The 26,055-nt window shown below is 49.4% G+C and overlaps 1 protein-coding gene and 1 long non-coding RNA gene across 6 annotated transcripts in view; one reads left to right on the top strand and one right to left on the bottom strand.

Moving 5' to 3' along the window:
- The window catches only part of PTPRN2 (protein tyrosine phosphatase receptor type N2), an 822,430-nt gene that overhangs the window by 527,292 nt on the left and 269,083 nt on the right, over window positions 1–26,055 (bottom strand). The gene's annotated exons all lie outside the window — the stretch shown is intronic.
- On the top strand, window positions 17,653–24,981 carry LOC141371774 (uncharacterized). The gene is made up of 3 exons (XR_012377003.1): window positions 17,653–17,759; window positions 23,692–23,870; window positions 24,596–24,981. It is a non-coding gene; the product is annotated as an uncharacterized lncRNA (long non-coding RNA).

A 26,055-nucleotide genomic window follows, 5' to 3' on the forward strand; every position in this document is an offset into this window, starting at 1 on the left:
ATGGGTAAAGAAGATGTGGTATATATACACGATGGAATATTATCCAGCCATCAAAAGGAATGAGATCTTGCCATTTGCAATGACGTGGATGGAGCTGGAGGGTGTTATGCTGAGTGAAATAAGTCAATCAGAGAAGGACATGTATCATATGACCTCACTGATATGAGGAATTCTTAATCTCAGGAAACAAACTGAGGGTTGCTGGAGTGGTGGGGGGTGGGAGGGATGGGGTGGCTGGGTGATAGACATTGGGGAGGGTATGTGCTACGGTGAGCGCTGTGAATTGTGCAAGACTGTTGAATCACAGATCTGTACTTCTGAAACAAATAACGCAACATATTTTAAGAAAAAAGAAAAAGAAGAAGATAGCAGGAGGGGAAGAATGAAGGAGAGTAAGTCGGAGGGGGAGACGAACCATGAGAGACGATGGACTCAGAAAAACAAACTGAAGGTTCTAGAGGGGAGGAGGGTGGGGGGATGGGTTAGCCTGGTGATGGGTATTGAGGAGGGCACGTTCTGCGTGGAGCATTGGGTGTTATGCACAAACAATGAATCATGGAACACTGCACCAAAAACTGATGATGTAATGTATGGTGATTAACATAACAATAAAAATTTAAAAAAACAGAAAAGAAGAGCAGGAAAGGCTACAAGTGTGTAGGGGGAAGGAGCAACCAGGTCAGGGTCTTCAAGGTGAAAGCAGCCAGGCCAAGCAGTCCAGAACCAGAAGGGGCCGGGGCAGGCCTAGAGCATGGCAAGGGGTTGACATTTCAGACTGGAAATATGGGGCCCATGGTAACACCCTGTGACCCAGTGGAGGGAGGTCATCAGGGTGGCCAGAGGGGAAGTGTCCTGTTGAGAGACACTAGCTGCTACCAAAGGTGGATTGTGAGAAGCCGGACCCCACAGTCAGTGGTGAGTGTGAGGAGGGAGACAGGGTGCAGCCAACAGCCTGGACAACATCCAGGTTTGGGTCTGGTGGTTCCATGGGCCAGGAGCGGAGAGCTGGGAGAGGCGCCTCAAGCATCTTCTATGCACGGCCGCAGGTGGGCACTAGGTTGCAGCCCCTAGAACCCGCACGCCTCAACTACGCATTTGACGCATTCTGTCTGCCCCTAGTTCTGTCCCTCTTGATCTGACCACACCCAGCTTCTGTGCCACCTAGGAAGGCCTGTTGGCTGGAGCCTATTTTATTTTAGACTTCAGGTCTTCCTCATCATCACCCTGAGACTTCTTTCTTTCATGTCCTTAAATGAGAACTTCCTCAGGATTATGCTGCTAGCTGTCAGGTGGGGGCTAGCTGGCAGCTGTCCACATGGTCCAGGGAGGCTCCTAGTGACAGGCATGGGCTCAGCCGGCCTGGCAGGTCCAGCAAGAGGGACTCCAATGCAGGTCTTAGGTGAGGAAGGTCCTTTGAAGAGGCGACAAGATCGGGGGCCTGTGACATGGGCTGCAGGACACAGACAGGGGCCAGGTGTGACGCCAGAAGCAGCCACTGTTGACGGGTCTCTCCTGAAGGAGAGGTGGCAGGAGGTGCACATGGGCTCAGAGACCCTGGGGGGGCTTCGAGGATCAGGGGCAGGACGCAGGCAGGGCTGGCCCTCGAGGCCTCAGTCTGCCTGGGTGGGCTCCCCTAACGTGTCCGCGCTGACACATGCTGCAGGACTCACCACCTCCTCCAGGCTCTTTCACAGAGCGGTGGTCCTCCCGTGTTGTTTCCTAATAGCGGGGGGTGCAGAAACTTCTTGATGGTACAATGCATGGGCCCGTCCCCCTGGGCTTGCCCAAACTGTCCAGACAAGAGTGAGCCAGTCTGCCATCCTGGAACAACACGGGGCTCTCTGTTCTCACCAGGATTCCCTGGAGCTGGGTGATTTTGGCAGCCTCTTTCTTTTTAGTGCTCGATACTGTATTTCAGGCCAGAAGCCAGGTGCCCCTTGCAGAGCCAGCCCCCCAGCCCCTCATACCCTGTGCTGCAAATCGTTGCACCCCCCTTAGCTGTCAGAATGGGTGAGGATGGTGTGTGATGGGTGTTCTTCCCCATTCTCACAGCCGCCGGCTCGAGCCCGGGACGTGACTTTCGGAGACTGCTCCCACGGTCCCCTGGACCACCTCATTCTCGTCTCACACTGCCACTTCCAGAGCTCAAGGACACATCAAATGATGTCCGTGTCCTTCCATGCGCTTCTCCTAGTGACCGCCTTAGTGCCTGGGCAGTCCCACGGACTAAGATTCGCCGTGTTGAGCGGCTGCTGCATTTCCCTCTTCTGGATGCAGGCACAGATAAGGTACCAGACGAGTCCCAGAGCAAGGAAGGCAGGCCTTGGTTCTCTGTCAGCCGCCCCATGCTGGGCCCTCACCAACCGGTCCTGGGTGGGCGCAGGAAGTGGTTGCTGCCGGCCCGGAGGCCGTGGTGATGGGCACTGGGGCTGCTGAGGCTGCCGTCTGGTCCGCAGTCCCCGACGCCAAGAGGAGGGACGGCGATCCCCACTTGTTCAAGGCGAGACAGGAGACTGCCAGCCGAAAACCCAAGGCCCCTGCCAGGCGCCAGGCAGGTACCACACGCACCTGGCAGAACGATCAGTGTCCTCCTGTCTTAAGATGGCCATCTCTGTCTCTGGTGGAGGTGCAGGAGGCCAGCGCAGGGTGACTGACTTTCTAGCAACAGGCCACCGTAAAATGATGGGGAGCATAAAGAAGCGGGGGGAAGTCATAAGCACATAAAACCAGCAAATCAGTCCTTTAAAAATAAGGATGAGGAGAGAGAGAAAGAAGGAAAAGGAAAGGTATTCAATGTTATTAAATAAAGACTCAAACCAGAGGCAGAGGGCGACCGTATCAGAAAGGCTGGTGTGACTGAGCAAACGCTTCATCTCCTTCCGACTCCACACTTATCCTCACACTCTGTCCAATACCCATCCAGCAGGGAGGCACATTTTTTAACAGCAAAAGAAGAAAGAGCCCATTAAATAACTGACATCAAGTCCTTACTCTCCAACTGCTCATAAACAGGAGAGCGAAGGACAGACTGAGGTCTCGAGTCCTGGCAGAGGCCTTGGTGCAGACCCCAGGAAACACACCAGGACACCCGTGCACGCCGTGCTGCTGACAGGGTATAGCCTCAGAGCAAGCGCCCCGGGCCCCCAGAGACCCCAGGGGGACCCCTGGCCTCCATGCCGAGGACCAGCAAGCACCCCGGTGCAGCCCTCAAAGCTTCCCCAACTGTGACCTCTTATAAATCCTTTCAATGCCAGGTCGATTCTACCCCCCAGCCCCAGTTTTAGTAATACTTCCTTTCATAACAGATTTGTTGATGAACTTTACCTTTTAATGAAAATCTTTCACTTCCCCTGATACAGACTTCAAAGTACAAATCATCCCTACACTCAGCCATAATGATCTTGTGTCCTGAAATTTTTACTCCCTCTGGCTTTGGTCTGCCTCCACTTCTCATATCCTCCCCTAATCTTGTGACTGTCTTTAAATTAACCTTCTACAGCCCACGGATGTCACCCTGATGAGGTCCTCCTCTAATGCTTACTGAGTAAGAAAATATTTGGGGACATTTCTTTTTCAGTCAAGGGAATGATACATATAGCTTCAGCGTTCCTAAAAATGCATATTGAGCTGAGAAAGGAGTGGCCCATGGAGCTCTGGCAATGCTGAAACCTCAAATCTCCCATCCCAGTTTTGACACGAGAGGTCTCAACCTGTATCCACAGCCTCACTAAGAGAGTTGCTCTTGCTGCCAAAGCCTGTTTGCTTGTTTCTGCTGCTGTTTGTTTTCAAATCTTAATTGAATCTGATTTGACCCAAACTGCAACCTAATGGCTCCTAATCAGCCTAGGGGACCCCCCAGCTTGTGGCCCCCAGCCCAGTGAGGGGCAGGGCTGGCTCAGGGAGCCTCTGTTGAGAAGCCCCCCCCACCCCTCCCGCCCTCTCTCTCCATCCAATTTCACACACATCCTTTCCGACTGCTGTCTTGAGTTGCGGCATCCTTCCACCGGTGCACAGAGTCCCCAGCTCTCAGCTCAGGGTCTTCCCAGGTGAACACACACTCAGACATTGGTAAATGGAGATCCAGAAGGTGAGAGTCTCATCCACAGATAAAGCTCAATGACCAGGAGTGAGGGAAAAATCCAGAGTTCAACTCCTTCTAGGAAACAAAACGTGCTGGCCCAGGGGGCTGGTGCTGGAATGTTCTGGCTACAAAGCGTGGACTGCTCTAATCAGACCCCAGCCCCTAATTAGAACTGAGCACATCAGCAAAGTTCTGGGGTTTTAGATTAGATTCAAAGCTGCAAAGATAGTCTTCTCCTTCGCAAACCGTTGCACTGCTCATATCAGCCTACCTCAACTGTGCTTTCCTGCTCAATCTCTGTAAAAAGGGTTCCCTTATGTGTACAACATCCTGCACAATTTTTTGTTTAAAGTCTCAGGCACTGTAGTGAGAGAACAAAGAATTGTGAAGTCAGTTCTCTGGCTTCATAAGAAGAAAAGCTCAATTGAGAGATAGTTCTCATGCTTCCAGGTCATTCTGTGGGCCCAGGACACCATCACAGCCATACCCTGCCATGGAGGTCTTGGGGTCTCAGCTGAGGAGCCCCAAGAGGCCAATGTGGAGAGTACAAACATCCTGCAGGCCTGGTCCCTTCACGAAGAGAGCAAACGTTACTTAGTTCTGCATGCTAAGTACTTCTGAGTACTTAGTACCTCCTAAGTAGCAGTATCAGTTAGGACCAAGTGCTGCTGAGTCCTATGCAGGGGTCTGTACTTAGTAGTAAGCAGTACTGAGTCATAAGTACCTCCTAAGAAGGTATCTCTCCTTAGGACTGAGTACTAATGAGTACTAAGTACCTCCTAAGCTTGGTTAAATGGGACTGAACCCCGTTCATCTGACCAGGAACTCAGGGTCTGTTGAGCTTATTGATTAGACATCAGAGGCCTGTTCCTCACGTTGTCAGAGAGCACATGAGTTCAAAGCGGAGAACATCTGAGTGGACCTCTTGAAATAGACATAATCTCCTTATAAAGAACAGGCCTGACCCACCTGATCAGTTAACTGGGCTGAGTGAGTTTCCTAACTGGATTGATTTGGGTGGATATGAATAGAACTCTGCATGTCCACATTCAGACGGTAAGAGCTGTTCCCCAAACCCTCAGCCGCATCGTGGCTGCTGAGGACCGACGAGACGAAACAGGTAACGGCTGCACGGCATCGCGCACAGTCGGTCCCTGATGCTCTATCCTTGTCACCCACCGGGGGCCAGGACCGCCCTCTGCACAGCACCCACCCAGATCCCCGCTGTCTCAGACTGTGAAAAGGCTTCACTGGAGCGCTGTTCTTCATTACGGGATTTCCAGTTACGTCAGGGCACGGATCGGGGCACGGCTGACAGCAGTAAGATTTGCCGAGAGGCCTTCTCCCCCTGCAGCAATAAATCCCGCATGGTGTCACCCTCCAGTAATGATACAAGACTGTGCGGTATCAAAACTCATTAAAAATGGATATTCCAGGCTAGCTTGCATTTGCAGGTTGATTGATTGATTGATTACAGTTATTTAAGATACACATTTCTCTAAGCCTCTGGGTATGTGCAGCAAAACATACACACTTCACGTAGGTTAAAGTCAGCACTTCAGGGAGGGGGACGAGGCGCTGTCGTTGTGGACATGCCACTGTGAAGCTGGGCTGGGTCCCCTGGTGACCCAGACGCGCTGTATGCTGTGACCGCAGACCCACGCGCTAAAAGCCAGCCAGGGGGACAGGTTGGGAGGTGGGGCCTTTCAGAGGGGACGAGGTACAGCTGAGGCCATGAGGAGTGAGCCCCATCGTGGCAGAGGTGTCCTTACAAGAAGTGCCCTTTCTCCCCCATGAGCACACAGCAGGAAGGTGGCTGCAGACGGGAAGAGGGCCCTCACCAGACACCAAGGCTGCAGGATCTCTACCCGCCTGTGAGAAGCAAATCGGTGGTATTCTGTCACAGACCCCATGAGGACTGAGACCGAGGGCTTAAAGATGTGGAGCCGAGATGCTGCCACAACCATGCGTGTGACCTTGGGCAAGTCCTTTATCCTCCAGGATGTGAGTCTCCATCTATAAATGCGGAAGACGGCTATAAGATTGTTTCCAACTCTGACCCAAGTGTCCTCCGAAAGAGAATGAAATCTCCTTCGGGAGGGGATGCACCGTGACCCACCCACCGGCAGGGGTGCTGGATTTCAGAAGCTGAATTTGAAAAAGTGAGCGCTTCCCAGTTCACCTTGGGTCATCCTGTTCACCAGGCTTTTCAAAGCAGGACAACCTACATTCTAAAGCATTTGCTTTTTTCCTGACCTTTATTTTTTCCTAAAGATTTTATTTATTTATTTGACAGAGAGAGACCCAGCGAGAGAGGGAACACAAGCAGGGGGAGTGGGAGAGGGAGGAGCAGGCTTCCCGCCGAGCAGGGAGCCCGATGCGGGGCTCGATCCCAGGACCTGGGATCATGACCTGAGCCGAAGGCAGACGCTTAACGACTGAGCCACCCAGGCGCCCCTTCCTTTGACCTTTTTAAAGGACTTATACAGAAAGTGGCAACCAAAATTATATGGTTTTATTAGTAATTCAGCCCCAGAGAGCTAACAGGCAAGACAACCATGTGTGCTGGTGGGTCAGAATAAAATGACAGAGAACCACAGATCTAACACTGCTGTTCCCAAAAGCATTCAGGGACAGCGGGGAACATTTTCAAGAAGGAAGTGGGGGGACTGAGCATCAGGGCCATGCCTGAGCCAGGAAACACCTGTGACATGGACTAAGGAGTGGTCAGGGCCACTGTTCCTGGGGTGTGGGATGACAGTGAGGGCGAGTGCGTCAACCTCTGGGCTAACATACAGCACTCCTGCCTCTCTCTGCATGGAGCACCTGCCTCTCTCTGCATGGAGCACCCGCCTCTCTCTGCATGGAGCACCTGCCTCTCTCTGCATGGAGCACCTGCCTCTCTCTGCATGGAGCATTCCTGCCTCTCTCTGCATGGAGCACCTGCCTCTCTCTGCATGGAGCACCTGCCTCTCTCTGCATGGAGCACCTGCCTCTCTCTGCATGGAGCATTCCTGCCTCTCTCTGCATGGAGCACCTGCCTCTCTCTGCATGGAGCACCCGCCAGCACATGACTGACGGAGGGAAGCACTCTCAGCGAAATGCTGGAAGATGCAGACAGCATCTGAGGCAAATGCTGGACTTTGGGCCAAGATGGGAAAGAAGCTCAAGGTGCATCGGTCTGGAGGGAGGTACCCCATGCACCGCAGAGTTTTCCTTCTGGGGAAGGCTATACGGCAGGAGGAAAAAGTAGAGAAGGGTGTTCTTGACCACTGGAAGCCTCTCTAGGAAAATGCAAAGGAAGCCCAAAGGAGACAGGCAGAAGAACTGGCCCACAGCTCAGGACACACACATTCCATGTGCACACTATCCCACAGCACCAACAGCTCACACCTGTCTGAGCTGCCCGCCCCCATCGGACATCGCTCTAATACTTCAGGTGGGTGAACACAGGCTGTCCAGATGGAAAACTGAGGCACACACCCAGTAAGCAACTTGCTCAAAGGCACACAGCTAGGAACACAGCAGAAATAGGATGTGACCCAAGGGCTGGGCTCTCACGTCTGTGTCCTTAACTGCACAAGATGCCCAACCCAGAGAGGAAGGTAGAGGAAAGGGAGGAAATCGTTCTATCACCACAATTACTATTATTAGGGAAATAATGAAATTTTACTTAATCGAATGACAACACATTATTTCAAAGGGTAAAGAATTAGGGATCCCATTGCAGGGGGGAGAAATGCCTTAACATGCTTTTAAGACAAAATCCTGAACCAAGAGCTCAACTCAAAGGCCTGCAGAGACCAACAGGTACAGCGGAAGTGTGGGGCAGGACACGCACTTCTTCCCAGACAGAAGCACTTGGTTTGCATGTTAAAACTGGGCTTGACTACACGTCGTCCAACATCTGCACCCCACCTTCTGTGGTCTTGGCACTTGAGGCCTTCTTGCTAAAAACAAAAGTTGAAGATATGTTTCACTTTCCTAGCTCTCCTCTGAGAAAGGAGCAGAGCCACCAGCTCCCTGACAGCTGGGAGCTGATGTGCACGTGGCTCAGAGACGGAAGTCACCACCTTCTTGTGGAGGAGCACAGGCTCAGGAAGCCAGGTTTCCCACTTTCTCCAGAGAACCCAGAAATTGATTTCTGCTTGAATGTTGATTTTAAAATGTTTGCAATGAATTCAAAATTTTTAAAGCACTATGTAAGATCAAATAAACAAAATAAGACAAAAACACACGCATGCACACATACATGCACATGCACACATACTCGTGCATCACACACACAAACACTCATGCATCTGCACAGAAAGAGAAAACAAAAGAAAGAGTCTCGTGGAAAAAGTCTTTAATAAAGAGGAGGTTAGGGACGCCTGATGCCTGGGTGGCTCAGTCGTTAAGCATCTGCCTTCGGCTCAAGTCAGGATCCCAGGGTCCTGGGACCGAGCCCCACGTCAGCCTCCCTGCTCCGCGGAGAGTCTGCTTCTCCCTCCCCTCTGCCCTCCCCCCACTTGTTCTCTCTCTCTCTCTCCAATAAATAAATAAAATATTTTTTAAAATAAATAAATAAATAATAAAAGGGAAGTTTATTCTTATGATGACTCTACACTGAATTCTTAGTTTTCACCCTTTTGTCTGTTTCTGGATATGACACGAAACACATTTAATTTTTGAGCCATACTCCTGATATTTTCTTACAAGTTGACACCAATATTTTATATCACTTTTCAGCAAGTTATAAATTTGCCTTGTGAGCTGTGTTGTTATGAAAGACAATTTCAGTTACATGCTATCTGGTAGGGAAAAAATTAACAATTCACTTGTTCTTAAAGTTCTTGTGGGAAATTTTTCTAGAAGAAAAGGTGAAATCATTGACAGTGATGTGAATCCTTTTGACTTGATTCTAACAAGTACAGAGGTTAAAGCACTACTGAAATCTTGGTGGAAATAGTACAGAAATCGAATTTGGAGAATTCCACGTGCAGGCCACAGTGGAAACTCGAACGCACGCATAGTGGAGGTGACAAGGCCCACGCAGCGCGGTGTCACTTTGTGGACACTCAGGAACTCGGAGGAACGGCAGGGACAGTGTGCACACCACAGGAGAACAGAAATCATGCGCCTTTGGGGACAGAGGAGCCACCTAAATGTCCCGCTGGAACCCGCAGTCACCAGCCGGTGAACTGGGAAAGTAATTGCTTCCCTCTCCCTGTAGATATGATTGCTGCAATCTATCTGTAGACATTTATAGACTCAGAATATGCTCAGTAAGCACAGCAGCACCTGACTCCCCGAGTCTACCGCCTCGGCTGCAACCTGAGACCTGCAGGTCGCTGAGCTTCGGACGGAGGACCCCCTCGCCTCGGCACAGGATGAACACTCCAGGAAGAGGTGAGAAAACGTGCCCCCAGTGGCAAGTGACAGCAACACCATCTGGGCTGCACACACCTTTCTGGAAGCCCAGCGGTCTGGCCTCCTCCTCACTCCACACAAGGCTCTTGTTTCACTAAAAATAAAAGGCTAATGGAAAGCAAAGTTCCCTCTGTTGTTTGCCTGAAGAGCTTCCTCTCCCGTTGCCATGGCAACCCTGACATTCCCAGTACTTGGCAGTGTGGGCGGGAGTCTGCAGGCACACAGAACACCCCATGGCCTGTGTCTCCCCTCACCTCTCTGCTGCAGGGGTAGGGCCAAGCCACGCAGGCAGGCCTCCTACTGCCAATTACCTGGAGGAGAGACAAAATCCTCCCCGTGCCCCTGGGCGGTGAGCTGTGCACCACTTCCACGGCTCGGTGGTCGGCAGACCTGAGCATGTTGCTACCGAATTATTTGTGTCCTGCTGGATGACCCCCGGAGAGCCCAGACTGCGCTCCCTGCTGTTCCCACCCTCACCTCTGCCTGCCTGACTGCGGCAGGCAAACAAGACGCACACCCCCCAAAGACTCGTGGCCTTGACAGCAAGTCCCCCGCCAGCCCGTCTCCAGGCAGACGGCCAGCAGCAGGCCAGCCCAACCACGCCCATGACCGCAGCACCGGGCTGACCGAAGGCTGGACGTGCAGCAGGCCCCCTGACAAGAGCGACGCGCCCCACAAACCTGGGACAAGACCTCTCAATTCCCTCTGCTCCAGACCACCCCGCGCACAATTGGGGTGTCCTAATGATGGGAAAGATCAAGATGCTGGAAAAGCAAAACCACTTTTTAAATGGACACTGTTTGTTTAGGGAAATCTGATGATTGTTCCCTGAACCTGAAGATGGCTAGATAAGAGTCAATTTGATCCAAAAGCCCTAATCCACCCTCACAAACCTAAGAACCAGAGACAGTACATGGAAGGCACCATTTCCTTGAATAAGACTTAACTGTCCAAAAAAACCCAAACAAGAATTTGTTCCCAAGTGCTTTAAATAGGTACTGAGCACTAATCCTGGGACAATTTAAACTGAATATATGACTCTTTGCTTCCAATAAACTGAGCAGATCTTGCAGATCTACCTTGGTCAATTTCACTTTCTAGATCACCTAAATCCAGCCCTGTGGACTGAAGCTGCTCAGAGCTGAGCCAGGGGCCAGAGCAGGGCCTTGACCATGAACTACAATGAGTTAGCTAGCTAGTTAGCTAATTTTTAACCCATCCCAATAATGACTCACAGAACAGCCTTTAGGCTGCATTTTGTAGAAAGGAGAGAATACTGCCCTGCTCCTTTTCTTGGCAGGTCCCAGGGTTGTCACGCATGCTGCTCTTACAGAGAACCCCACACAAAACTTAACGTCACCTGAGACTGCCCCCCTTGGTTTCTGGGGTGCCTGGGGGATGCCCAGCCTGGCTCGTACAGGACAGCTGGCCCGCCGAACCTGCCTCCATCCTGGCGTCGGAGTGAACCTGCCGTGCGGGCAGACAGGCAGACCAGGATCTGGGGCTTCGATGGGCAATAGGGCATCTGGCGCTAAAAATACTCCAAAAAAGGGGCGCCTGGGGGGCTCAGTCGGTGGAGCGATGGACTCTTGGTTTTGGCTCAGGTCATGATCTCAGGGTCGTGAGATCGAGCCCCGCATCAGGCTCCGCACTCAGCGTCTGCTTGAGATTCTCTCTCTCTCCCTCTCCCTCGGCCCCTCCCTCCACATCTCTCACTCTAAAATAAAAAAACAAAAGCTCCAGAAAAGAGGAGGACATTGAGAAAAAGGGTTCAAAGAAGGGTGAACTAACTCTTTTAAAGTAACGCTGCGGACGTACACATGCATAGTGGCCAAAGGCTAATACCACACTCCCCACATCTACCAAAACCAGCAAAGCCCTAACCTTTCCCTCGGGGCAGCGTGGAGCCCCTGGGCCTCATGAGAGCACCCCCTGCCGGTGACCCCACACTCGGGAAGGAGAGGCAGGACCTTTACCCCCACAGGACGGGGAAGCACTGCAGTCACCGTGGTTCCTGGAAAACTAGCTTTCTTCAGCTTTTTCCATCGCTGAGATGCATTTCCTGGACACATCTGCTCTGTAGAGCAAGAGGGGCCTAAAGACAGGAGCTACCGATGACTGAGTTACAGGGAAGTGTCGGAGGTAGGACAGAGCTTGATGTGACACACGCACAAGCACACACAAATGTGCATACACCACACACACAGACAGATGGGAGTATATGCTTTGTGCTCAGAACCTGCTCAATGCGAGGATTTCCCTACAGAAAGACCGGCAACAGCGGGTCTCACTCGAGCGGATTTGGAGAGATGGTGGAGCATGTCTGACCCTGCCCACACGTGTTTGTGTGAGGCCTGGCCAGCCTCCTTTGGGGCCCAGCTCATGAAGAAAAAGAGGTCCCGGCGGGGGGGGAGGGGCGGACTGAGACGTCGGAAAAGGGACACCTTCCTTCTTAACAGGAACACATCGATCAATTCCACATGAATTTTCCCCTTTAAAAAGCCACAGCTGAGTGGACTTGTTGGAAATGAAGACGAACTTGTCCCAGCTCCACAGCCTCAGGGGTCAGAGCAGGTGCTGGGTCGGGGGCAGCAGAGGAAATGTGTGTGGAGTTGGGTGTTGGGTTCTCTGTTTGGGAATCTCAGCTCATGTCTGGTCTCCCGGCCCGGGCTGTGCCTCCCATGTTGTGGGCTCCGCTGATCTGGGGCAGACCCTACACCCAGGATGCCCTTTCTTTCCTGTTTCTTAACCACCCTCCCTGCTGACTTCTTCACGGTCTCCACCAAGGGAGGCCTCCTGAAGCAGACAATTCTCAGAATTCTCAGCCTCGGGACTATATCGTCAGATTAAAAGCACCACGCAGACCCCACGTGTTAGAACCACCACTACCAGCTCCCTGCTCAGTGTGCTTCATGTGGGGGTTGCAATCACGACCCCACGTGAGTCAGTGGTGTTTCGTGTCAGCCAAGGGACATCCTGGTCCACTGAAGAGCTTCTAGATCAGAAGCCAGGGCTCAGAGTCTCCATGTCAAGACTACCTGGAAAGAGAGCCTCCGTGCTGATGCCTCCACCGTCCCCATCAGCCACCCACAGGTGACCAAGCTCCTCCTCAACAGAGGGCCTGCCCTCCTGGGACAGAGTCTAACACAGACTGACCAAGGGAAGGACTGGTGGTCTTCACGCAGTATCTCTGCCAGCAGACAGGACAGGACAGCACCAGTGTTTCCCATGACTCTAATAATGTGCCCTCTCAGTGAGGCCCCTGGTCATTCACAAATCACCATTGATGCTTAATGTCCCAGAGCAATCCAAACACCACAGCAAAGGAGCTCACAGGAGCAACACAGCAGAAGAGCATGTCCAATGGCAGAGGGGCTCACAAAACAGTAACTTTCAAATCCTCCCCAGGGTCTGGTTCTACTTTCCAGGGGAAGACACTAGAAGGCTGGGAGGCATCTTGCCAGTGGCTCCGGGGCAACACCACAGCAAGAGCTGGGGTACAAAGCCTGAAACAACAGCGTGTGTCTCATGAGCCAGCAGCAAGGTCATTTCAGATCCGAAGAGAGTCGCCGTGGACTCCGAAACACAGTGCCCATGACTCCACACAGCCGGGTCTTCATCGACAGAGCCGCCACCAAGAAGGTCCTCGACAGGGTGAGCAACTCCCACCTGGGAGGCGCCGTGTCGTGGGAGGGCACTTGGCTCCGTTTCTCCCCAGGTCCTGGGGTGCACTCTGCTACCGCAATCTCAAGAGCAAACTCAGGTCAGAGGGATGTCCCACCACCATCTCCCAGCTCAGCCCTGAAACATGATGGACAGACACAAAACTAAAACTGCCGGCACAGCCAGGCCCCGAGAAGGACGTCCTCAAGCTCTGGCCACCTGAACATCCACAACACGGGGCTTTTAGGTTGTTCCTCACTTCCTTCCCAACTATGTCGGTACCACATCCGCCACAAGAAACAGTCCTGTAAGTCTCACCCTGCACAGCTTCGGCTCTGTCGTCAGAGTCCAGGCAGATGAATGCATCCAGCCAGCACGCAGGGTGTGGGCCACACACGTCACGCCTCGGCAGAACCCAGTCTTGCTTTGTTCCAGGAGATTCTGCCAAAACTCTACCTGGGAGGGCATTTTTCAGCAAATAGTTGAGTTGGGCTGCTAACCACCCCCCATCAGATCAGCCTCAGCCCACTCGTGGGCACTTGCCCAGCTCACCAGAGAAGCCTGGGTCTCAGGTTGGGGAATCTGTGTTCAGAACAAGTCAATACCCTCCCCCTACTCACTCCAGCACCCTCATCACCATCATCACCAATGCTGTTGTCTCTGGGCTGTTGGTAAAACCCGGAATACAATCCTCCCCAGAATTTACCTCTAACGAAGCCCCCTTCCACTTACAGCTTTCTCCAACTTCTCTTTCATGTACCGTGGCGGTCTCGACAGCCCGTCACAGACCACAACCACAGATGCTGCTGTCTGAGGAGGCCCCGACATGTGTCTCTGAAGCCCACTCCCCGCGAGGACTGCACACACAGACGTCACAGGCCACACGCTGGAAGCCCAGCTTTAAGCAACAGTAAACCGGGTGGGGTCCCGAAGGCATCTGCTTTCTAGGCATGACTATAAATCATTTGCTCCTCCTTCTGACAGGTTGGATGGACATGTGTCACCCTTCTCTCGATGCATGAGGACATGCAGTGGCCCCTCTATGCCAGAGATGCATCATCTTACCAACCCAAACCAGAAGTGGTCCTGAAAAGCAAACACATACGTTGGCCCTGCTTCTGGGAAAGAACAGCCCCAGATCAATGGACGACACTAGAACTGAAACAATTTTCTTGGCATATAGTTTCCAAATGCAAAAGAATAGCTTTAAGCAATTCCTGAGCACAGGTTGTGCTTCTCAGGGAACGCTGCTGATGGCCCCGCAGGGGAAACAGTGCCCCAAGGAGAGTTCTGCCGAGGTCTCCAGGTGATGCTAACTAACCTATAACACCTGCCCTTTAAACGTTCCCAGAAAACATGGATTCTCCCTCAGTGAGAAGCCTTGGGTTCCATTATATAAACCATTATCCTTATGAAGAACCCACATGACAGGTTTGTCCTGGGATTCAATGTCAGAGAGAAGCATGTGTCTGCCAAAGCGTGGGCATGTCCCTGCTTTTCAGACAATGCTTCATTGACCTCATGCTCTGTGATTAACCTCCGCCTTGTGGTCTAACACACCACAGCCCACTCTTCCTCACTGTTGTGGGGGTCAGCAATTAAGTGGTTCTTTCCCTCTCTTGTGGCTCCCCTCATGTGGACTCAGTCAGCTGATGGTTCACTGGGGCTGGAGGGTCCATGGTGACCTCCCTCCCATGTCCAGAGGTTCATGCTGGCTTTCGAGTGGGGAGCTTTGAAACCACTTAAAACACAAAAGTTGGCCATTTGGATGTCTTCTTGGGAAAAGTGTCTGTTCGTGTCTTCTGCCCATTTCTTGACTGGATTATTTGGTTTTTGGGTGTTGAGTTTGATAAGTCCTTTATAGATCTTGGATACCAGCCCTTTATCTGAAATGTCATTTGCAAATGTCTTCTCCCATTCTGTTGGGTTTTTTGGTTTTGTCGACCATTTCCTTTGCTGTGCAAAAGCTTTTTATCTTGATGAAGTCCAAGTAGTTCATTTCTACCCTTGCTTCCCTTGCCTTTGGAGACATGTCTAGCAAGAAGTTGCTGTGGCTGAGGTCAAAGAGGTTGCTGCCTGTGTTTCCTCTAGGATTTTGTTGGATTCCTGTCTCACATTGAGGTCTTTCATCCATTTTGAGTTTATCTTTGTGTATGGTGTGAGGAAATGGTCCAGTTTCATTCTTCTGCATGTGGCTGTCCAATCTTCCCAACACCATTGGTTGAAGAGACTCTTTTTTTCCATTGGATATTCTTTCTTTTTCATTGTAGATTAGTTGACCATAGAGTTGAGGGTCCATTTCTGGGGTTTCTATTCTATTCCATTGATCTGTGTGTCTGTTTTTGTGCCAATACCATGCTGTCTTGATGATGACAGCTTTGTAATAGAGCTTGAAGTCAGGCATTGTGATGCCCCCAGCTTTGGTTTTCTTTTTCAACATTCCCCCTAGAAATTCAGGGTCTTTTCTGGTTCCATACAAGTTTTAGGATTGTTCGTTCTAGCTCTGTGAAAAAATCCACTGGAACTGGTGTTGCAGCAGGAGCATGGGGCTCTTGGCCTGGTCTGCAGAGGCCTGTGCTCTGCCCTCTGCTCAGGGAAGGGGAGCATCTCATCACCAGAGCATTGCTGGGCTCTAGTTTTGGTAGCTCCCCCTGCATCAGAGCACTTGTCCTTGGGGTCCTCCTTTCTTATGAGATGCTCTAGAAACACTCTAAATAAGACTGAAATAACTGGCCCATGGCCCAGTGTGGGGTCTTGCTTTCGTCACAACCTTTGCTTTGCTGGCCACACTAGGGAGAAAGGAGACACTCACCAGAAAGGAGCACCAGCTTCTTGAACCCCACAGTGCCAATATCTGCTGTCACAGCGTCACCACCATGAATGTCTCCAGCCACATGGCACATTGGAGGGGGGTAGTGGCAGCCCTCGAGGACAGGCATCCTGAGCTCCAGGGACCTGCATGGCCTGTGCTGGGACAGGCCTCTCCTTTCCCTTTCAGGCTCCCGTGAAGGCTTCCACTCTGCCCTGCCCTGGCAGCCCAGGATCTCCAACAAATCTGTTCACCCTGACATCAGAGGCTACACATTACTCCCTGCACACAGCCATCTGCAGCCAAAGGACCAGCTCTTGCAACATGACTGCCTGCCTGCTACCCCCAGTGTGTGCCGGTCCTTCTCCCAAATCCCATACTGCAGGCAAAGGAGGCAGGAAGGACCAGTTGGGCTTTTCTTTCTGAAACAGGAGGGCAGGTGCTTCTTGCTGGTGTCAAAGCTCCAAGATACCACCCATGGATTGGGGACTGTAGGGTGCCAACCTAGGCATCACCAAGGAGCCCCTCTGAGGTGCCAGCCTTATTCCCAGAGCATCCCTCTCTGCAAACAGCCTGCAGCCTCCACCCACAGGGCCTCCTGGTATGTGTGGCTCTCAAAGCTGTTGAATCAAAAAGCAAGAGGATGCTCTTTTCAGATTACCACCTCAGGAAACTCTAGGAGCCAAGATGGAGGAGAAACATCTATTCGTTTCTAGGACTCTGAATAATTTCTATGAGGAGAGTATCATTTTACTTGCAAACCAAAGGAGAACCAGGAGGGAGAGACCAACCTTCTGGCTGGATTTCAATGGAACAGTTGAGAACAATGATCTACTTGGTCAATAGTCAACAATCAGCAGTTTGATTGTATTTCTTGAAACGCTTCTCACCCCAAAGACCTCCTGTCTGCCTGCACATCATTACTTTGGCCAATTCTTTCTCCTTTTCCATCTGCCCAGAAATGCTCTCTCAGATTACAGCCTTGAATCCTACCTTCTGTGCGTCCTTCTTCATCAGAGCGGCCTCCACCCCTCAGAGTTCATCTGCATAACTTTCCCCCTGCCACCCAACCCATGCTCTCCCCTCTACCACAGTCCAAACCACAGAAAAAGGCACATCACACCCACACACCCTGCAGCCCAGAGCTGCCCTCCTGCTCTGGCCCACGGACCACTTCTCACAGATACCTCTTTGTGTCTGTGAGCCTGCACCATCATCCACCCACGCTGGGGCTTCTTTCCCACTTCCTTCTCCTTCTTAGTGGGAAAAAACTGTCCCCATGTGGACAGCTCATCACCACTCTTCCCATGTCATGGGGTCCCAATGTCCTTCCTTACTTGGGTCAAAACCCCAACTAACCATAGAAGCAGGCTGCTCTAATTTTCCATCATATAAACATATGTGTATCCATGCACATATACATACATATGCACACACCCAGGCACACACATATGTGTGCACACCCATCCTTCCATCCTTCAGGGAAGCTGCTTGTGCTCTGGGTCAGGGTATGAGTGCCCCCTGGTCTCCTGATCCAACGGTGTTTAATCCCACAGCCATGCCCAACCACTGTTGTGGTCTGACTGAATTTCAAACACCACAGCCCAGTGGGGAGATGCATCAGCACATACATCACAAAGCATCACAGCCATGCCTACTGGGGCAGAGACAGTAGCAGGACATGGAGACAAGAGCTAGCTGCACCCAGAGCACAGTGTGAAGCGCTGCATGGGCAGGTGGAGAGGTGGGTGGAGAGGTGCCTTCCTGGTGGAGGTGTGGAAGCAGGGGGAGCAGGTAGGCATCTGCTGACAGGGGAGCCGTGAAAGGGAGAGGAAACAAGGGGTCACACCTCTGGGGAGTTCACCATGCCTTCTGCTATTCACCGTGTCATGGCCCCTGACCACTGGCCACTGGACAGCTGCCTTCAAGGATGTCCTCTGCAGTGTAGCCTGACCCAACGAGGGGAGCCCACAATTGCAAGTGCTGGCTGCTCCTCACTAGCCCATGCTGCAGGCCACGCTGCCCTCCTGAGAGCCAAGGTTGCCCGAGGACTCCCTCCCACAACTGACATCATGCTCAGAGGCACGTCAGCTCCAGCCAGGAGACAGATCTTGTAGAAGGAGCCTCTTTGGCTGCTAACATATAGCACTACTAACGCTTTAAAATAGGCCCTAAGGGTCATTCCTGCACAGTGTGTCTCAGAGACCACAGACAAGAAACACAGGCCCTGCCCTTCCTTTAGAAATCCGTAGGCAAGGCCCAAACTGGGATCTGTGTCCTAACAGTGTTTATGCCACAATCAATTCTAACCCCTGGTAGCTTATGGGTGGGAAACAGGTGCAAGTTAGAATACGGATATCAACAGAAAAAGGGAACAAACAGAAGGTCTAGCTGCTCAGAGAGTGAGACACGACCGGGTGGCCTGCGTGCAGGCAGCCCACACCGTGCTCCAGGCTCAGCACAGCCCCCAAGCAGCCGCTCGTAGGATGGGCTGCAGGATAAGGGAGTGCTCACCCAGGACTAACGTGTTCAGAGTGTCAGGGGAGGTGCTGTCTGAGGAAGAAATATTTAGGATAAGCCCGAAAGGGAATAGAAGGGTTAGACAGTCAGAGAGTGAGCTGGGGTGTCAGGGTGGGAAGATGACCCAGCCCGCGGTAGGGAGCTCCAGGTGGGGTGGAGCTTGGGGAAGGCAGAAGGAAAGGGGATCCAAAGAAGCTTGGGAGGATCCAGTGCGTAGGAGCTAAGAGGGAGGCCAGTAAACCAGGGAGAAGACAGGTCTGCTCTAGGAACAGAAGGAAAGAAAATTTTGATGGAAGGGTGTCTGCTCAAGAGCAGCTCATCAGGAATATTTAACTATGGATAAATACATGGTTTAGCTCCAGTTGTTGGCCACTACAGATAACGCTGAGAATACTCTGCACAGACATCCTGGCTAATTTGCAAGCAAAGCATAGGTCGACTCCTGATGGGAGGAACAGTAGGTCAGATGGTGCGTGAACTTAGAACTGAAGAGAGAATGACAAGTGTTTTCCCCTGGAAAGTCGTGTCAATTTATATTCTCATCAACTGTGTGTGAGAGTTACTATATTCTGCACCTCTCACCAGGTATCACCAAAAGTCTCATTTTGTCAATCTGTTAAGTAACAAATTCTATCTCATCGTTGTTGTGGTTTGTTTCTCTTCAATTATGAACGAGGCTGAATGTTTTAAATATTTACAGGTGACTCATATGCCTGTTTATGCAAACTGCCTGCCCCTAGCTCTGCCATGTTCTAATTGCCTTGTACCGTTTGTCACATTCATTCGTAGGACATCTCCACACTTGAAAGGTTGGGTCTTTGCCAGTCCTCTACTCTTGCAACTTTTCTTATAATACCTTTTTCTATTCAATTTTTTTAGAGTTTTGTATCATCCAATGTACTACTCTTTCCATTTATGGCTTTTTAGTTTTATATCACAGTTAAAAAGGGCTCCCACAATATAAATCAAACTCACGCTTTCTACTACAAACTTTTTATATTACTATAATTTAACTTATTGATCCATTTGAAATTCATTTTTGCTTAAAAAAATAAGAGCTCAGATACCTTTCCCCAAAAGAATTACAACACAATTTATTGAACAATTTGTCTTCTTCCTAACGATTTAAAAGTCCATCTGTATCACACTCGAATTCCATATGTATTTGAGTCTATTTCTGGATTCTGCTGTTTCACTAAAAAGCTATGAAGCAAAGTGCTTAACTTTAAAACTTTCAATATTTATCTATAACCTGGAATCCTTTATTTTTTTTAATTTTATTATGTTACATTAGTCACCATATAATACATCATTAGTATTTGATGTGGTGATCCATGATCCATTGTTTTCGTATAACACCCAGTGCTCCATGCAGTACGTGCCCTCCTTAATACCCATCACCGGGCTAACCCATCCCCCCACCCCCTCCCCTCTGGAACCCTCAGTTTGTTTCTCAGAGTCCATCGTCTCTCATGGTTCGTCTCTCCCTCCGATTCCCCCCCTTCATTTTTCCCTTCCTTCTCCTAATGTCCTCCTTGCTATTCCTTATGTTCCACAAATAAGTGAAACCATATGATAATTGACTTTCTCTGCTTGACTTATTTCACTTAGCATAATCTCCTCCAGTCCCATCCATGTTGATGCAAAAGTTGGGTATTCATCCTTTCTGATGGCTGAGTAATATTCCATTGTATATATGGACCAGATCTTCTTTATCCATTCATCTGGTGAAGGGCATCTCGGCTCCTTCCACAGTTTGGCTATTGTGGACATTGCTGCTATGAACATTGGGGTGCAGGTGCCCCTTCTTTTCACTACATCTGTGTCTTTGGGGTAAATACCCAGGAGTGCAATTGCTGGGTCATTGAGTAGCTCTATTTTTAATTTTTTGAGGAACCTCCACACTGTTTTCCAAAGTGGCTGTACCAACTTGCATTCCCACCAACAGTGTAAGAGGGTTCCCCTTTCTCCACAACCTCTCCAACATTTGTTGTTTCTTGCCCTGTCCATTTTTGCCATTCTAACTGGTGTAAGGTGGTATCTCAGTGTGGTTTTGATTTGAATTTCCCTGATGGCTAATGATGAACATTTTTTCATGTGTCTGTTAGCCATTTGTATGTCTTCTTCAGAGAAGTGTCTGTTCATGTCTTCTGCCCATTTTTTGACTTGATTATTTGTTTTTTGGGTGTTGAGTTTGAGACGTTCTTTATAGATCCTGGATACCGGCCCTTTATCTCTCGTGTCATTTGCAAATATCTTCTCCCATTCTGTGGGTTGCCTCTTTGTTTTGTTGACTGTTTCCTTTGTTGTGCAGAAGCTTTTTATCTTTATGAAGTCCCAAAAGTTCATTTTTGCTTTTCTTTCACTAGCCTTTGGAGATGTATCTTGAAAGACGTTGCTGTGGCCAATGTCAAAGAGGTTACTGCCTATGTTCTCCTCTAGGATTTTGATGGATTCCTGTCTCACATTGAGGTCTTTCAATCCATTTTGAGTTTATCTTTGTGTATGGTGTTAGAGAATGGTCGAGTTTCATTCTTCTGCATGTGGCTGTCCAATTTTCCCAGCACCATTTATTGAAGAAACTGTCTTTTTTCCATTGCATGTTTTTTCCTGCTTTGTCAAAGATTATTTGACCATAGAATTGAGGGTCCAAATGTGGGTTCTCTATTCTATTCCATTGGTCTATAGGTCTGTTTTTGTGCCAGTACCATGCTGTCTTGGTGATCACAGCTTTGTAATATAGCTTGAAATCAGGCAACATGACGCTCCCAGCTTTGTTTTTCTTTTTCAACACTTCCTTGGCGATTTGGGGTCTTTTCTGATTCCATACAAATTTTAGGATTGTTTGTTCCAGCACTTTGAAAAATGTCATTGGAATTTTGATTGGGATGGCATTGAAGGTATAGATTGCTCTGGGTAACATAGACATTTTGACAATGTTTATTCTTCTGATCCAAGAGCATGGAATGTTTTTCCATCTTTTTGTGTCTTCCCCAATTTCTTTCATGAGTGTTCTGTAGTTCCTAGAGTATAGATCCTTTACCTCTTTGGTTAGGTTTATTCCAAGGTATCTTATGGTTTTTGGTGCTATTGTAAATGGGATGGTTTCTCTAATTTCTCTTTCTACAGTTGCATTGTTAGTGTGTATAAGAAAGCAACTGATTTCTGTGCATTAATTTTGTATCCTGCAACATACACCTGGAATCCTTTAAATGGCACTGACATTACACATTTCTTGAAGACCTGAAATAATTTACTTGTAAGACCAACAGGCCTGGTGCTTTGAGGCTGGACCAGCCTGGTGGGCATGGGGTAAACCCAAAGTCCTGTGGCAGCTGTGATCTGCCTCTACCTGGTTCCAACTGCCTTGTACCGTTTGTCACAGCCTCCATTGTCTCTAGTCGGATTTTTTTATTTTTTTTATTTTTTAAATTTTTATTGTTATGTTAATCACCATACATTACATCATTAGTTTTTGATGTAGTGTTCCATGATTCATTGTTTCTGCATAATACCCAGTGCTCCACGCAGAATGTGCCCTCTTTAATACCCATCACCAGGCTAACCCATCCCCCCAACTCCCTCCCCTCTAGAACCCTCAGTTTGTTTTTCAGAGTCCATCGTCTCTCATGGTTCATCTCCCCCTCTGACTTACTCCCCTTCATTCTTCCCCTCCTGCTATCTTCTTCTTCTTTTTTTTTCTTAACATATATTGCATTATTTGTTTCAGAAGTACAGATCTGTGATTCAACAGTCTTGCACAATTCACAGCACTCACCATAGCACATACCCTCCCCAATGTCTATCACCCAGCCACCCCATCCCTCCCACCCCCCAACACTCCAGCAACACTCAGTTTGTTTCCTGAGATTAAGAATTCCTCATATCAGTGAGGTCATATGATCCATGTCTTTCTCTGATTGACTTATTTCACTCAACATAACACCCTCCAGTTCCATCCACATCGTTGCAAATGGCAAGATCTCATTCCTTTGGATGGCTGCATAATATTCCATTGTGTATATATACCACCTCTTCTTTATCCATTCATCTGTCGAAGGACATCTTGGTTCTTTCCACAGTTTGGCTATTGTGGACATTGCTGCTATAAACATTGGGGTGCACGTACCCCTTCGGATCCCTACGTTTGTATCTTTGGGGTAAATACCCAGTAGTGCAATTGCTAGATTGTATGGTAGCTCTATTTTCAACTGTTTGAGGAACCTCCATACTGTTTTCCAGAGGGGTTGCACCAGCTTGCATTCCCACCAACAGTGTAGGAGGGTTCCCCTTTCTCCGCATCCCTGCCAACATCTGTCGTTTCCTGACTTGTTCATTTTAGCCATACTGACTGGTGTGAGGTGGTATCTCATGGAGGTTTTGATTTGGATTTCCCTTATGCCGAGCGATGTTGAGCACTTTTTCATGTGTCTCTTGGCCATTTGGATGTCTTCTTTGGAAAAATGTCTGTTCATGTCTTCTGCCCATTTCTTGATTGGATTATTTGTTCTTTGGGTGTTGAGTTTGGTAAGTTCTTTATAGATTTTGGATACTAGCCCTTTATCTGATATGTCGTTCGCAAATATTTTCTCCCATTCTGTCAGTTGTCTTTTGGTTTTGTGGACTGTTTCTTTTGCTGTGCAAAAGCTTTTTATCTTGATGAGAACCCAATAGTTCATTTTTGCCCTTGCTTTCCTTGCCTTTGGCGATGTTTCTAGGAAGAAGTTGCTGCGGCTGAGGTCGAACAGGTTGCTACCTGTGTTCTCCTTTAGGATTTTGATGGACTCCTGTTTCACGTTTAGGTCTTTCAACCATTTGGAGTCTATTTTTGTGTGTGGTGTAAGGAAATGGTCCAGTTTCGTTCCTGGTCGGATTTTATAACTTGTTTCTTTAAAAAGAATTTATTTCATTCAGACTTTCTAAATGTATTTGCATGCTTTTACAAAGTACTCACTTATGATTATTTTCTTTAATATTATTACAGTATTCTATTTTCAATATCATTTTGCATCTAACTTTGTGTGTTTGTGTTATCTCTCTTTTTTCTTGATTAGGCTAGCTGACAGTTTGTTCATTTTCTTGTTCTTTTCTCCTAAAGAACCGGCTCTTACCAGTATTCACCAATTCTACTGACTCTTCATAATTAACTCATCCATTAATTTCTGCTGTTTCTTTATTGTTTCTTCTTCCTCTTCTTCTTTTTTAGAGATACAGAGAGAGAGACAGAGCACGATGTGTGGGGGCAGGGAGCAGAGGGAGAGAGAATCCTAAGCAGACTCACGCTTCTCACAGAACCTGATGCAGGGCTTGATCTCATGGCCCTGAGATCACAACCTGACAGGAATGAAATCAAGAGTCAGACGTTCAAATGACTGAGCCACCCAGGTGCCCTTTTATCATTTAATTCTTATGCTTTCCTCAAGTGTGTCTTGTTCTTTTTCCAACCTCTTAACTTGTATGCTTTACTCATTCACCCCTAACCTTTCTGTTTTAGGTAACATGGGGACAGCTCTTAAGGGCTGACCTGTACCATCTGCTCTCTTGGCCCTTATCTCCCTACCATGGCTAAAAGAGCCAGATGCTCACCTGGGGGTCGGTGGTGACCCGTCCTGGCTGGTGAAAAGGATAGTAGTATATTGGGGAGAGATGTGCTGGCTCAGGTGGAAACTCATTTCCTTTGATATAAAACAAAAAACCACTCAAGGAAAATTCCTTTGTCTCTGTTCTTCCCTCACTCATCACAAATGTGATCCCTGAACAGCACAGACATTTTGGGGTCATCAGGTAACAAGAATAAGGACGAAAAGCCTGAAGAAGAGCCAATGTGCTACGGCCCACAGCACATAGAAGCATAAGAGTGGGTCTCTGCTGACATCGCTGGGCCTGGCCCAGTCAGCAAGTGTGTACTTCCAGCTACAGCTGCTTTGTGCATAGCTGGGTCTCCTTACTCTCAGCTGAGAGCATCCCCACCTATAAAGTAGTGTAGGCAACAAAGGCTGTGGCCCTTCCTCTGAGCCCTGCTTTAGCCAAAGTCCATCAGTTAATGTAACAAATCTGTTGTCATGGCTACTTCCTCCATGTTCTTACCTAGAGCTGTCTTTACTCTGTAGGTACAGCAGTGGCTGCCCTTCAGGAACCCAGCCATCTTCCAGTAGGTGTATCAAGACTGTCCTTGAGTCCCTTCTCACTTGATATTCCTCCTGTAACTCTGCCAAATGTCCATGCTCCATGTCTTACTCAGTCTCTGCCTGAGAGTCCATTCCCAAAACTCTGAAGGACCCTAGCCTCAGACTCTTCCAAAAATGGCTGCCCAGCGGTACCCCTGCACTCCGCCCCCGTGTGTCATCTTCAGCCCCTGTCCTGCATGCAGACTGGTAGAGAACCCATCGGGAAGGCTGCCCTTAGGTGCTCTGCTCTCAGTGGGTATCCCTCCTGCTCCAGTTCTCACAGAAGACCTTTTATTTTTCCTGTGGTCCACATTTTGATTAAACTTCCAACTGCTCTACGGAAATGTATCTTTGCCTGTTAACCATCCTTCTGCTTTGCATCCCTGCGTCTTCACCCAAAGGGACTCCCCCAGGTGGCCATTCACGTAAGACTATCCCGTGTCCTGTTTGGGGAGGATGAGGCGTGACCCAAGCAGACTCTATTTCTGTGGGACTGTCCATCTTCTCTAGGACCAACCACCAATTTTCCGTATTCTTATTTATTTGTCTGTTCTGGCCTGCTTGTTGTGCATATTGTGAAACTTTGGGGAAATGTCTTGAGACGTGGTTTCTCACACCACCTAGGCCAGAAGCCCCAGCCATGAGGGTTCTCCCATGAGCAGATGCTGACAGGCCTGTGTTGAGCAACCTCTTGGGCATCGCCTTCCGGGAAGGCGATGGTGTAGAGTGAGTTAAAGTCAACTAAATAGGGGCGCCTGGGTGGCTCAGTCGTTAAGTGTCTGCCTTCGGCTCAGGTCAAGATCCCAGGGTCCTGGGATCGAGCCCCGCATCGGGCTTCCTGCTCCGCGGGAAGCCTGCTTCTCCCTCTCCCACTCCCCCTGCTTGTGTTCCCTCTCTCGCAGTGTCTCTCTCTGTCAGATAAATAAATAAAATCTTTAAAAAAAAAAAAAGTCACCTAAATAATCCTAACAGGGTAAGCAGGACACAGCAGGATCAGGAGACCACAGGAAGGCCTCTGGGCGGCAGGACCACACACACTTCACTCTGAAAGGCCCTCCCACATGCCCCTTCCTTCCAAAGCGGAACACTTGTATCAGTCACAAACTTCAGTCGGGTGGATGCAGAACTTCCAGAGAAACTTGGAGAAGTAGAGGATTGCTCAAGGTGGACAGAGAGAACAAGAGCAGCAGCTGACACGCCGCAGAAGCAGGTGGGGGGAAATACCTCTTGTCCTCCCTCAGCTCCTGCAGCTCCTCACCTCCCCACCCTACTCCGTGCTACAGGAACAGCTACAAAGGTCATGATGCCCCATCAGAGGCAAGAGGAAGAACCTAAGTTGGCCTCTATAACATCTGCATAAGACTGTCTTCCCCAAGGGCAAGACTATCTCTCTGGGAAGTAAG

The sequence above is a fragment of the Callorhinus ursinus genome, unplaced genomic scaffold, assembly GCF_003265705.2.
Source record: "Callorhinus ursinus isolate GAN/ISIS: 27379988/994484 unplaced genomic scaffold, GSC_fseal_2.0 scaffold99, whole genome shotgun sequence".
NCBI classification, from domain to species: domain Eukaryota; kingdom Metazoa; phylum Chordata; class Mammalia; order Carnivora; family Otariidae; genus Callorhinus; species Callorhinus ursinus.